This window comes from Coenobita brevimanus, chromosome 75, assembly GCF_032717465.1.
Source record: "Coenobita brevimanus isolate Jiangsu-jjx chromosome 75, ASM3271746v2, whole genome shotgun sequence".
Lineage (NCBI taxonomy): Eukaryota > Metazoa > Arthropoda > Malacostraca > Decapoda > Coenobitidae > Coenobita > Coenobita brevimanus.
Window position 1 is genome coordinate 20,463,971 of NC_137028.1, and position 15,337 is coordinate 20,479,307.

At 43.0% G+C, this 15,337-nt stretch overlaps 1 protein-coding gene and 1 pseudogene across 1 annotated transcript in view; one reads left to right on the forward strand and one right to left on the reverse strand.

Annotated features, from left to right (window-relative positions):
• Positions 1-15,337, reverse strand: part of ZnT49B (solute carrier family 30 member 9) — a 310,034-nt gene that overhangs the window by 74,657 nt on the left and 220,040 nt on the right. The gene's annotated exons all lie outside the window — the stretch shown is intronic.
• LOC145408154 (5S ribosomal RNA) lies at positions 5,545-5,664 on the forward strand (annotated as a pseudogene).

The window sequence follows — 15,337 nt, forward strand, 5'->3', positions numbered from 1 at the left end:
CTGATGAATAAAAGGAAAAGAGTTGGTGATAGGACAGAGCCCTGAGGAACACCACTGTTGACAGACCTAGGAGAAGAACCATGGCTGTCTACAACAGTGGCTAAAGAACGACCAGAAAGGAGGCTGTAGATGACGGCATAGATAGAAGAATAGATAGTGGACGAGTCCTCTTTTGTTGAGGGACATGACATTTTTCCTTCAGTCCATATTCCCTTCGGCCATTTTCCACAAAGAACCACAAATCTCACCCTCTACTGATATATCCCCATTTTGTTTTCCTGGTTACCATCTCCTTACAAACTTCCGTAACAAGAGCGGCACCTGTTGTTATATCAAATCCCAATATGCAGTTGATACTATTTTAAACTTCACTTCATCCAGTTTTGATTACTCATAAACTAAATTGTCAAAATATTACCTAATATATCTGTGTAGTCTATTGCTCCCCCAATGCTTCTTCGGTACCCAGTGTATTTGATTCCATATCCACACAGTTGAGTAACCTTAACCTTGCCCTTAGCAACAAAATTACCATTTTGAGTGATTTTAACATACATAATGTTGAATAGTTATTGCATTCTGCCAGGACTGACAACACTGGTCTAGAGTGCGAACTGTTTGCAGAATCGTTTAATCTCACCCAGCTGGTAAAGCAACCAACTAGAATACCTGATAATCCTGATCATAATGCCCATCTCTTGGATTTATTCTTGACAAATAATCCAGATCAATACAGGATAGAGGTACTGTCACCACTTGGATCTTCTGACCACAATCTCACCAAAGCCTCATTAGTTAACCCCCCAACACCTCCCCATTCTGAACCTGTCAGGGTGACCTGATGGCACTTTGAGAGGGCAAACTGGGATGGATTTCTTGCTGACATTCCATGGCAGTCTTTCTTCTCTAGTGGTCCCAATTCTACCCAGTCCCACATTCGCGACTTAATACTATAGTCCTTCCAAAATATCCAGATCTTTTAGGCGTTGTCCCTCACGGGAGTTCCCCTACGTGCGACGTTGCCACAAGTTCTACTGGGACAATTATCAGATTAGAGACAAGGGTTAACCCTCACTCCCAGCTCACTCTCTCTCTCTCTCTCTGTATATAAAATCAACATTTGATGGAGATTTATTTCTATAAAAAGTCTATATGGTTTTATGAATTATTAGAATTTGAGGAAAAGCCTCCTGACTGTCTGTCTGCCTCTCTCTCTCTCTCTCTGTTCGAGCAACAGCTTTTGAGGGATCAATTATAGGTCCCCTGTTTGCCTTCTCTTCTAAAAAATACTTATTTATGCTGTAAATAAGTTCTTTTCCTTGACTGTGGAGCAGACGAGGGCAAGTAGTAGGAGTAGGAGCTTCCATCTTTGATGGCGGTCAGAGAGGAAGTGGCCTGCGGATTGACACCTGACCTACCCTCATTGACTCACCTACAAGTGTGACAGCATTGGAAAGCAACATTGCCAAGAGTTCTATCTATCTACCTATCTATTGCCAGATGCCTCAATCCCGTTTGGGGTGGCCACAAACAAATCGCCTCTAAGTCGCCCTGTCCCCCACCATTTCACTGCCCTGCTCCCAACTCACACCCCCCTCTCTCATATACCTCTCCACCCCATTCCTCCATCTCATCCTCGGCCTCACCCTCCCTCTTCCCCCCTCCACCTCACTCACATACACTCTCTTCGTCAGTCTTTCACCCTCCATCCTCTCCACATGGCCAAACCACCTCAGTGTGTTCCTCATAACGCTTCCTATCACATCCACATCCACACCACAACGCTCCTTTATATCCTCATTCGTCAGCCTATCTCTCCATGTGACTCCACAGGCTCCTCTTAAATAACTCATTTCCACTGCTCTCACTCTTGACTTGTGTCCTTCCAACAACATCCAAGCTTCACTTCCGTACGTTAGAGTTGGTATCACAATACTGTCATGTAGTAACTTTTTCACTTCCATGCTCACTTCCCTGTTTCCTATCACTGCTTTCAAAGAATCCGCAACCTTTCTTCCCTGCTGTACCCTTTCAAGCACTTCACCCTCCAAACCTCCATCCTTACTCATCACACTACCCAAATACTTAAACGTACTCACATTTTCCGATTTCTCACCATCCTACCTCGCTGTACATTCACTGACTTCACCTCTCTCAAAGACCATCACTTTACTCTTCCCTACATTCACCTTTAGATTCCATTTCTTACACACTCTCCCAAACTCATCCACCAAGCCTTGCAGCTCCCCATCATCTTCACTCAAGAACACAGTATCATCTGCAAACAACAGTACAGGGAGTTTCCAAACACTATCCTCTCTCACCAGGGCCACTCCAACATCCACTACCATACCTTGTACCTTTTTTATTACCCCATCCATGTACAGATTGAACAACCATGGAGACATGACACATCCCTGTTTCAAACCAACTTTCAAAGAGAAAAATTCACTTACTTCACCATCCACACGCACTGCAGCCTTCGCACCATCGTACATACTCTTCACAGCATTCAACAACTTCCCATCTACTCCATATATTCTTAACACTTTCCACAATCCTTGTCTACCAACCCTGTCATATGCTTTCTCCAAATCCATGAAAGCTGCATACAACTTCTTTCCCTTCTCTAGAAACTTTTCCACTAAAGATCTAAGAATGAATATCTGATCTACACAACCTCTTCCCTTCCTAAAGCCTCCCTGTTCTTCTCCAACTAATTTCTCTGTTCTTTCTCTAACTCTGTCAATAAGTATCTTACCATACACTTTTCCTATTATACTAAGAAGACAAATGCCCCTATGATTACCACACACTTCTTTTTCCCTTTTTCCTTTGTACAAGGGAATAATTATACCTGACTTCCAATCCTCCGGGACTCTACCTTCCTCCCAGGCCAATCTGCACATCTTCCACATCCATTCTACTACTATCTCTCCCCCATGCTTCAGTATTTCACCACACACTCCATCAATTCCTGGGGCTTTCCCCGATTTAACTTTCTTCATTGCTTCCACAACTTCTATCCTACTGATTTCTTCCTGTCTTCTCACCTCCCTCCTTCTCCCAGCCATTCCCCAGCCACTTATACTCGCATTACTTCCATCCTCTATGTTCAACAATTCCTTAAAGTGTTCTCTCCATCTGCTCACTTTTTCTCCCTTCTCCACTAGTAATCTACCATTTTTATCTTTCATTCCCCTGCTAACTTCACTTCCACCCTGTCTTACTCTTTTCACCTCTTTCCAGAACATTTTCTTATAGTCCCTCCACTTTACACTCAAATTCCTTCCAAATTCCTCATCCACTCTCTTCTTACTCTCTCTTACTAATCTTTTCACCTCTCTCTTCCTCTCTATATATAACTCCCTCTTCCGCCTCTCAACTTCTTCCACGCCCCTATTTCTCATCCATTCCTTGTATGCTTTCTTCTTTTGTGCCACAGCCTGTCTCACCTCTTCAGTCCACCACACTGTTCCTTGCACCCCCCTCTGTCTTCTCTTCCTTCCACACACCACATCACATGCTGCACATATTTCTTCTGTAAATATCCTACACACACCTTCCACGTCTCCCATCTGCTCCAATTCATATTTGCCCAATCGTTCCTCCACTTCTCTCTTATACTCTGCCTTTTTCTCATCCTCTTGTAACCTTTCCACTCTCCTTGCAACTACTCCTTCCTCTCATCTTTCCCTTCTTCTATTCCTCCATCTTACTTGCATTCTAATTCTGGCCACCACCAAGTAGTGGTCAGAAAGTCCACTCTCCCAACGTCTATAAACTCTTGCATCCATTACACATCTTTGCATCCTTTCATCCAAACACACATAATCAATCATTGCCTTCCTTTCATTCAGTTCACCACCCACCCTTCTCATCACTCGCCATGTATACCTGTGGATCATTTTATGCCTGAAGAGGGTATTGGCTATCACCAACCCCCTCCCAGCACAAATGTCCACTAAAGCACTCCCATTCTCATCTATCTCAGCAGGCACACCCCACCCACCAACTATTCCATCCACCTTCACATTCCCAACTTTACCATTCATATAACCGATCAAAAACACACTCTCATTCCTTCCAAACTTTTCCATGCACACTTCTACATTTGTCCAGAACTCTTCTCTCACTCTTCTAGCACGTTCTTGCGTTGGCGCATACACACACACAATTGCCCACATTTGTATTCCAACTTTCAACTTTACCCACACAATCCTTGACCCAACTGATCCGTACTGTCTTATGCTCTTCTTCCATCTTTTACTCACAACAATACATACTCCTTCCTTTGCCCTCTCATTCTCACCTACTCCTGCACATATACCCCATCCATACTCCCATTCTCTCACACTTTCTCCTCTCCATTTTGTTTCAGTTATTCCACATACATCCACTTTCACACCCTCAAGCACCTGGACAATCTCTCTCTCTTTCACTTCATCATTCGCTCCCCTTACATTCCAAGTTCCAATTACCATGTCCTTTGTCCGGTCCTTGGTCGTCATCGTTTGGTCAGTCCTTGTCCGAGGCTTATTGTTTGTTTTTTTAGTTAGTTGTTTGCCAAGTGTTGAGGTAACTAAACTGGTAGGATTCACTGTTGCAGGGGGACTAGTGAATCGTACTGTTTCGGAGAGAAATGCCAATAATCGAGAGTAAAGAGTATAGGCACAGGCTGGTGGTGACCAGTCTTATCTCCTGTAGAGGAGGGTTCACTGTCGCAGGAGTGAGTATTATTTCGTTAATAACTTTAGAGCTAGGAGTTAATATCCTGGAATGAGGTCACCAGATGTCATGGGGGGATGTGAATTTAAGAATTAAAAGCTGATATTAATTGAAGGTAAACACAAAGAATTGGCTTGTGAAATCAAGTAGTAAGTTTTACTTTATGCTGGCTTACATCGCCAGTTCTCGAAAGATGAGAATTTTATAAACTTTCTCAACAGTACACAGCAGAGACTAGTCACGAACGCTGTATCATTAGTACTGTTAGCCTCTGAGAAAGTGTGATCTTTACCCCCTGATAATCAATAATTAATAATAATAATGAACAAATGTTTGCTGATGCTTAACTCCTGGCTGGCACAACGGATTTAAGTTTTGATACAAAAGAACTGGCCTAAATACCAGTTGTGATAAATATAAGAAGTTTGGCATCTTTCCTGTCTCTTCTTATTGCTTTTCTTTCCTTTACAGGTGGCTTTACGTTGAGTAACAAGCCAAATGGTTTCCTGTATGCCAAGAAACCATTTACAACGCTGGGTGGTAACCATACAACCAAACCATATGTGCTCCCTACGTGTCAACAAGTGGGTTGGCGGAGGGTTAGTGCCCCTCCCCATAAAACAAATAACTCAAAGTCAATGGCCACCCCTTATGGGATTATGGCATCTGGCAACTGATTGATTGATTAATTTGTTTGCCAAGTGTTGAGGTATTTATAAAAAGTCATTGTTATTAATAAAAACAATAGGCATTTTCTTACACTGTATAGCCTTATCAGAGAAATATATATATATATATATATATATATATATATATATATATATTATATACCACGTTGAGTACACCGCTTTCCGTCCGATCAGCGAAGTTAAGCAACGTTGGGTCTGGTTAGTACTTGGATGGGTGACCGCCTGGGAACACCAGATGCTGTTGGCATAACGTTCTCCCTACGTGTCAAGTGGGGTTGGTGGAGGATTAGTGCCCCTCCCTGTAAAACAATTAACTCTGAGCTCTTGGCCACCCCGTTTGGGATACGTGGCGTCTGGCAATGAATGAATTAATGAATATATATATGTATATATATACTGTAAATAAACTTCATTTAGAAGTAGTAAATAGCTGACATGAGACAGAGAGGTGTGTTTTGGTACAGATTCGGCAGCATCGCACGAAGGGGAACTACCATGAGGGACAATGCCCAAACGATCTGGATATTTTGGAAGGACTACAGCTGGTATGGATTTATACATACCAAGTCAACAGTTCACTAAAAGATCAAACTCTCCAAAATGGTTTGATGGCAACTGTGCCAGTGCAACAGCCCAAAAGTCATTTGCATATAACTCTTACTTAGAATCAAAAACATCTGAATCACTCTCCCAATTTAAAACTGCTAGAAATCATGCAAAAGCTGTATTAAATCTAGCTAAATCAAACTTTCTTCAATAGCAAGCATCAAAACTACTTAACAACCCTAATGACAATAGAATATTCTGGTCAACTCTTAATTCTTTCAATAATAACTTTAACAAGTCATCTTCCATTCCCCCACTAAAATCTTCAGATGGCAACATTACAAATGACCCGTGTGGGAAAGCAGATATTTTTGCCAGTACATTTGCCAGAAGCTCTACCATAGATGATACCAGCCAGAATGTCCCAGTACTAGAACTTGACTCTCACGAAACTGCCCCACTTAAAATACAGACAAGATACGTAAAATCCATCCTAGACAATTTACCTACCAACAAAGCTCCAGGCCCAAATGGAATTCTGCCAATTGTTTTGAAAAAGTGTTCCCCTGAACTTGCCTCTGTTCTAGCTAAATTATTCAGACTATGCATACGTACAGTACTTCTTTATTCCCAAATTCATGGAAAGATGTCAATATCCACCCAATTCCGAAGAAAGCAAATTCGTCTGACCCCTCTGATTACAGACCAATAGCTGTCACATCTTCTCTTGGTAAGGTATTTGAAACTTTAATTAATAAGCACATTGTTAAACATCTTGAATCCAACAATTTAATTAGTGATAGACAATATGGTTTTTGCCACGAAAGATCCACCATTGACATACTCAATCTCTTAACTTGTACCATCCATCAATCAATTGATCTACATGGAGAAACTCATGCAGTAGCTCTTGATACAGTAGGCTCATACAGTGCGCGAGAGATTGGGCGGTCCACGACCTCGCGCACTGACAATACATAATCTTATGGGAAAAATTACATATCGGCGGTACCCCCTCATACCTGGACATTTTTGGCCCTTAGAGACATAATAAAGGTCATATTTTTCAAACATTGAACTACAGATATAGCTACAATAACAAAAGTATGGGTAGTCACCTTAACAACAGCAGACAATAGGCCTGATGGACTTAAATAACGGGGGTTCTGAGGCGCGGCAACACTTACAGCGCCGCACCCCCCACTGCACCTCCTGCCGCACCAACACTTCCCTCCACAGACTCCTCTCGAGCACCTTCCCCAGGAGCCTCAAAGTCACTCACTTCGGCCATAGACCCCTCGAAGTCCAATGCTGACACTTCTGACATTGCATCCTCTTCATCCTCAACAGGAACAGGAGCTGACAATATAGCTGGTTCCTCAATTTCACTAACTTGAGCCCGCTGTGTGTAACTTGTTATGAGCGTCTGTCTTCTGTTTATTTCTTGCCTGTGCCTGTCTGTGTAGAAACGGAAGGGTTTGTCGATACCAACCAGAACTTCCTCCGTTCTTAGGCTGCTCACTTCCTGTTCCTTCACCTCTTCCCTGAGCTTATCCACGGCAACAAGGATCTTGCTTATTCTTGACATACACAGCTCAGTCCTGCCCTCCATCACACTAGGCTGCTCAACTTGACTCTGCCTGGTGTCGGGCTCTGCGTCAGCCTCGTCTATCCATTGCAACACTTCCTCGGGAGGCTGTTCCTCATTAGCAGCGTGCACTTCTCGTATGTCCGCCAATGTAACGTCCTCGAAACCTGGTACAGCTTGTGCTGCTGTCAATGTTGCTGCCTCAGCCTCGGACAGTGGTTGAATGGCCGTCTCCTGAGTCGTGCATGAGTGAGGCACGAGGATTTGCTATGCATGGTTCACCGTTGCAGTTGTAATCTGGTGCCACGCTTGTAGGAGAAATTCAACTGCCTCCTTCACTGTAAAATAACGCTAAAATGCCTCAACAGTCGTCACCTGTGGTGGGTCGGGATACAGCTGCTGGCGGAGATGGAAGAGGAGCAGGTGCCTCATATAGGTCTTCGTCATGATCTTCTTGTAGGGCATGAAGCTCCTCTTGTGTGTCAGTCTTCCTGCGTAGGTAGTTGTACACCTGCTTATGGCAGAAGTGCTTCACAGTGGCGATCAGTTCTTGATCCAGTGGCTGCACTAGCGACGTCGTGCGGGGCGGCAGAAACACAAAACAACAATCCTTGTGCAAATCTTCTAGGTATGGAGGGTGACTTGGTGCATTGTCAAGCACAAGGAACATCTTAAATGGAATGCCCAGTTCCTGACACTTGGCCCTGGCATCGGGGACGCAGTGCCTCGTTAACCAGTCTGCCATAATGTTCCCGGTCATCCAACCATTTGCAGACTTGTATCAGTACACGCGACTTGCATCCACGTTCGTGAGGTTTTTGTAGCACCTTGGGTGTGAAGCTGTGTGTACAACAACTGGCCTCATCTTGTGGCTCCCAGACAGGTTTACAGTGAACATTACCATCATCTTACACTTCTGGAGCTTGTGACCAGGGGCTTGTTTCTGTCGTTTAGCGATGTAAGTTGATTTGGGCATGGCCTTGTAGTATAACAACATTTCATCAACGTTGTAGATCTGGTCCTTGGTGTACTGTCCCTCTTCAAGAAGCACTCTAAATATTGCAGGATAGTCTCTCGCGGCCAGCTCGTCGGCAGAGGCACGTTCACCAGACACTTTGACGTGACGGAGTTCCTTGTGCTTGAAAAAACGGTCCAGCCATCCAACCGATGCCTTGAAAGGTTTGTTCACATTTAACTTGCGAGATGCTGCCTTGTAAAAGAGCTGGGCTTGGTTCCGAATAAATCTTCCATTCAGTGGAACACCTTCCTTTTCCTTCCTTATTATGAAGGTGGCAAGATACTGCTTCATTAGTATCACTGCACGATTTCCAACCCGCGAACGGCCGTCTAGGTCAGAGGCACAATATGAATTCACTACAGCCCTTACAGCATCACAGTTCTTCCACACTGTTCTCACTGTTGATTCAGTCAGTCCCACGGCTTTCTCGATGGCGGTGTTTCCTTGACCCTCCTCCTTCATCTTGATGATATCTAACTTGGTGGCGTGCATCATAAGTTTCTTAACTCTTGGGGTTGGAGCCACGGTGCGGTGAAGTACAGGCCAGGATGGAGCCACAAATAAAAACGCCAAACATTGTACATGACAAGTTAGCTGTAGAAAGCGGATCCACACAGTGCACGAGCCAGGACTATTATGGCGCACTCAGTGCCTTGTACCCCAAGCTGTGCAGCAGAATGCCCGGGAATTTCTGCGTATCAACATGACGACACGTGACGCGTTGTGTGAGGAGTGGTCGCGTACTAATAGAAAATGGCATTTTTGAGCCACTCTTTGCCTCTATCTCACGTTCTGTGAGGTAAACTCGTGCATTCAAGGTTTTTGGTTATGATTTTTGGCCACTCGCGCACTGTGATGACGCGCACTGTGAGAGCCTACAGTATCTCTAAAGCTTTCGACAGAGTATGGCACCGTTCCCTGCTGTCCAAACTCCCTTGCTATGGACTAATGTCTTTTGTTCCTTTGATTTCTTCATATCTTAGTGACAGGAAAATAAGAGTAAAAGTAGATGATGTATGGTCCAATTTCCACTCAATTAACGGCAGCTTGCCGCAGGAGTCAGTTCTGGCACCAACCCTATTCCTAGTTCATGTTAACCCCTCCGTGGCCGCCGGCGTCGAATGACGTTTAGCCAATAAATGGCCGCTGGCGTCGTATGAGCGCAGCCTGTAAAAAACTGCAAAAATTTTTTGGGAAGTAAATGAACATTCTGAACGTCTTCACACTGACCTACACTACACTCCCATATCCCCTCATCAAGCAGTTCAGAGACTACTGCTGTGATGAGTGGATTTTAGATTTTTTCGCTCCTGGCCATGCCTACAAGCACAACTACACCCATTATCTCGAACCAGGCAGAACATATCATCTTTGTCCTCTCTTGCAAAACACACACAACCACCTGTTTACGATTATGAAGTAATACTGGCACATACAAAAAAGACATGATAATAAGAGAAAAATACATTTTTGTCTTGGTATCTTTACCTATTTGCTCAGGTTTGCTGTAATGGTTTGGATCATTTGATGCAATGCAACTTGTAGAAAATTGTGAAAACTTTCGGGAAGTGACCGAAAATCTGGGACATGAGACTGACCTTGACTTCACCCTCTCACGTAACATCTGTCAGTTCACCACCTGTTGTCGTGGCGAGTGGATGTACGATTTTTTCACTCGTGGCCATGCCTAAACACACCCAGTTACACCCACTATCTCGACCCAGACAGAAAATACAATCTTTTTCCTTCCTTGCAAAACACACACAACCACCCTGTTTACGAGACAGCAATATACAGTATATTGCAAAAATAACAAGGTAAAATGATAAAGATGAACGAAAAATGACGGAGAAAGATGAACATGTTATAATGGAAAAAATACGCTTTCCCCCATCTGTAAACGTATTTATTTCTGCTTTGTATCTGTATTCGTAATAATTAGACTTATTCTTAGTTCTGAAACTGGATTACGATTCTATTTTTAGCCATGCTTGTGGTGTGGGAGCTGGAAGTTGTGACTCAACTTCCGTATTGCTAATCGGACTGACCCTCCACTTTATTCTCCTGTGGCAGTTTTCTCATTTAGGACTGAAAATTCAACTCTTTCGCTCCCTTTTCCAAGCATGGGCACAACAATAACGTAAAAAATAACTCGAAACTACCATAAACATATTTTATATCAAAAAGGTGATAATGTATTCATAACATTTTATTTTTCCAGCCATTCCTAACAGATAATGTACTGAAATCATTTGATATCATCATATCTCATATATGCACAACATTTCAGCACCATTCACATTGTTTTGGGAGGTAAAAAAAAAAAAAAAAATAACAACACCTGCCCAGTTGCGATGTGGCAGTGTCCCTGGGCGGCAATATCGGTTGCTGATATTTCTGCAACTTCTGCGCTCCACTGTAAGCCACAAAATGCGTCTAGGAAGCTGGGATTTGCACTGTTAGGCGCATCTGAACTTTCTCTCCAGTATGGTAAGAAAAAAAAATCAATTTTAGAAACTTCAAAAAATGGCCCCGGTGTCGCCCTGGGGAGCACGGAAAATTCCGGGCCTTCGGCCACAGAGGGGTTAATGATCTCTAATCTGTCACCCACAATCCCATCCACTCATATGCAGATGACTCAATGCTACATAGTTCATTCACACTCAGCGCCCATTTACAAAGTCTAATATCTCTACCTCTCATCTCAGTACAGCCATCTCCATAATTCAAGATCTATCTGCGATCAGTGAATGGGGACAAAACAACCCTGTCTCTTTTAATGCTAGTAAAACTAAATATATACAATTTACTAATATACAGATATTGCCAGATTCATACATTACCGTCAGTGCTACTAATATTCCCATCTCCAAAAGTATTGATTTTCTTGGCGTCTCACGTAACGATGCCCTCAGCTAGACCTCTCATGTTAGATCACTTGCCAAAACTGTCTCAAAGAAACCTGGATCATTGTACAGAGTCCGTAACTTCTTCACTGATGAAGAGTTAGCAATACAATAATTTATAAGTCATGTGTGCTCTCAGCTTGAATATTGCTCACCCTTGCGGAATGGATGTGGAGGTTGCATTAAAACTAGAAAAAATTCAGAACAAAGCTGTTAGAATTATGAACAACTCAGCCATTACAAATAAACTACCTCCCCTGCAAGTAAGAAGGAATGCTGCCTCCCTTGCATTATTATACAGATATTTTTATGGCAAATGCTCAGATGAAGTTGCATCTAAGGTGCCACCTCTCCATGCCTTCCCTCATGCTACACGGGCATCTGGTAGCACTCATGACTGGAATGTCACTCAGCCATATTGCAGAACTTCTGCCCATCAGAATTCTTTCATTCCCCGAACTACATATCACTGGAACTCGCTTCCCCAGAGTTGTTTCCCTCCAAATTTCAACCCACAGCTGTTCAAGTCTAACTGTTACAGATATTTTATGAACAGAGGACACCAGTAATCTGGCGTATGGATTATTTTTTTTTATTCATTTGTTTTTCCTTCCTCCATTGTTATTAAAAAAAAAAAAAATGCTGAAGGCAATGCTAGAGCTAGATTGGCAGCAAAGAGTAAGGAGAGGCTGGAAGAAGTTCATGGAGCTGTTGCCCCTCCTGACACTGATAGGGTTCTTTCTCCATGCAGCAGGTGCTAGGAGTGTAATGCTGTATGGCAGCAAAACATGGGCAGTGAAGGAGGAGGATACAGTATCTGTAGATTCAAACAATACAAAGATGAAAATTTTTGGATGGATGTGTAATGCATTACTGAATGACAGGCCTGGAGGAGTTATGATTGTAACTGAGGAGATGAAAGGAAGGATGAGACTTGAGGCAGGTGGAATGGATGGAGGATGGCAACTGGGTGCAGAGGGCGAGAGGAATGAACACTGAGGGTATGGTTGCAAGTGGCAAATCGAAAGAATGACTTGGGATGAGGTTACAGAGTGTGGCCAGGGATAAGGGACTGAACAGAAAGGATACCAGAGATAAAGCAGTATGGGAAGCTGCCATTTGGTGATAAAGGCTGATGCATGCAAGCTTGCTGGAGCTTCTGTAAATGAATGAACAAACACCCAAGCTTTCTCAAGGTTTGCATCCTTGTGTCTGAGTCATGTTATTACCCCAGGACAACCTCCTTAAATTTAACCAATGAACCTAGAGGTTACAACAATGAAAAGATGCTGTGCACTCTGGGTGAAGGTGTGGTGTCTACCCAAGGGCTAAACCTTATTTTCCCTGCAGCTCTCTGTGGAGGACCTTGGTTTGATCCTGGTGTGGCACTGCCTACCAAATGGAGGTAACAGTTCCCTGTACAGTGTATGTACTGCACCGTGCCTGTAAGATGACCCCACAGACGCAGTTACTTACTTGTGATCAACAGGTCTACCCAGCCAGAGAGATTGGCGTTAAGCAAGAACATCAACAACAATCACGAAGCTGTTGCAACAGTAAAGAAACTCTACCAATGTAAGCTATCACTGTGCTCACACCTACTTACTCCATGAACTTTTGGATATCTCAGGCAGTGATGATTTACAAGATTTGGATGAAGGCAAACCTGATCCTGTACTTGTTGCCTCTAAAAATGGTACTAAGTACATGAGTGTGGGTAATGAAAAGGAAGTAGAAAATGATGCATGTGATGTTACCAGTGACATCAGTGTAAATATGATCAATGTTAATAATTTCTGGGAAAAAAATTATCCTCAAAAAGTTGATGAGTTTCTATTAGTCATGAAGCAAGCTAAAAGACTGGCTACTAATCACGCCTGGCGGGCGCTGCTCCTGCATCTCCATCACCACTGTCCACAACAGTAGCTGTGCTCAGACTCAACTATGCAGATGAAAGCAGTCGCAGTTAAATGGAAGCTACCGGGTGAGAAGTCAGTGACTGCAGAGACATTGGAGGTCAGTAATGCGGCAGATGCTGAACTGGTAACTCTGGAGGCTGTAATGTAAAGATCTGCAGCCTAACACAGCCATGAAGAAGCCAAACCACCACCTCCAGAGAAAGTGAAAGTGAAGTCATATAATTTGAATGCTTTGTGTTCCTTCTGTTTACATATTTTCTGCATGTGATACCCTTAAAGAACAGGTTATGTTTTATGACACATCATCAAATAAGAGGACAGAAGTGTTTGCACATGTAGGCAGAGCTGTGTGCTACAAGAGATGCAGAAGCAGAAAATGAATAATGGAACACAAACTCTAATCACGCGCTACCTTACCTCACTTAACCAATCATCTCCACAAGGAACTCATAAACAATCTATGGATATTGATGACGATGTGGTGTCAGTTGTGTCTGCAACTGACTTTGAGGGATTTATGTTGAAGGCTGAGCAATGGCAGTGACAAGAGAGAGATAAGGTATTTCAAGACCATGCCAAAGGGCAATAATTGCCTCTACCAGTTTCAGATATACCCTCACACCAAGCCAGTCTACTTTTCTACTTCAGGTGGGTTACACTACAGTGTACGTTTATAATTACGTCTACTATTATCCAGTACTTTTAAGGCCAGTTTGAGGTGGTTTGGGCAGCCTTATAAGGTCATTAACCCTTTCAGGTCTCAAATAGGTCCCAAGGTCACATTTGACAGATGCATTTTTTGGAAAAAAGTCAAGGCTTGCAAATAAAGAAAAAAATATCAAATTCATGCACAAGGAAGTAATACACATCTGCCTATAAAATATTAGAGCTCTAGTCGCCATACAAATGCTGCAAAAATGATGGGAAGTTGCGTAGCAAGTGGTGTGTGGTAGCGTGGTGAGTATTGCCGTCTTGGTGGGTAGGTGATTTCTTAGTGCGTAGGCGACATGATTGGATTGTTTGTTTCCATGTTTTTCCATAAAAAACAGTGCACTGATATATGTACTGTACATTATATCTCACGTGATTTGTGAATGATTCTTGAGATGTTTTCTTTACAAACAACAAACTAAACAGTTACAAGATACTTATAAAACTATCACTTACTTACTAGTTACTACTAATTTATTTTACTTTGCTCTTATTTTGCTTAGTAATATCCAGGGCTGTGGGGGTGAGGACATGAGGGTAAGCCTACAAGCTTGCCTTTTGTTATGTACATATGTTTATTTCATTGTTGCTAACTATATCATCCTGTGTACTTACAGGCAACAGTAGAGACAGTGATCAAGTACTTACTATTTCTCAAAATTGACGGTGTTATAAGTATAACCAGGAAATGTGAGAAACTCATGAAATATATATCAGAAAAAAGGAAGAAGATACGAACAATCATTTGTCATTGAAAAAGGCAACACTCGTTGCACGTGTATGTCCGCCTGGTAACAAATAAATGCATGGTACGTGTATAAAAGGCTACAGAAACAACCTTAGAAACCTAAAATCTTAAATCTGTATATATTTTCCCTCAATCAGACACTCTAACACCCAGGAAATGAATAAATATTGAGACATACAATGCAGAAATTTCTTGCTTGCCTGTGACACGGTAGCTATATGCGTAAGCGGGAGGCAGGGGGTGGGGGATTGGAGGAAGAGTGGAGGATGGAGGGTGGGAGGTAGAGGGGTGGGATCGGTGGGAAGCAGGAGGGTGGAGGATGTAGGGGGTGGGGGATTGGAGGGAGAGTGGAGGGTGGAAGGGTGGGAGGTAGAGGGGTGGGGGGTCAGTGGGAGGTAGGGGGGTGGAGGAAGGGGGCTATGAAAGGGAGGAGGAAGGTGAGAGCTATGTATCCTCCAGAGCTGTAAAAATATATTGCAAACAA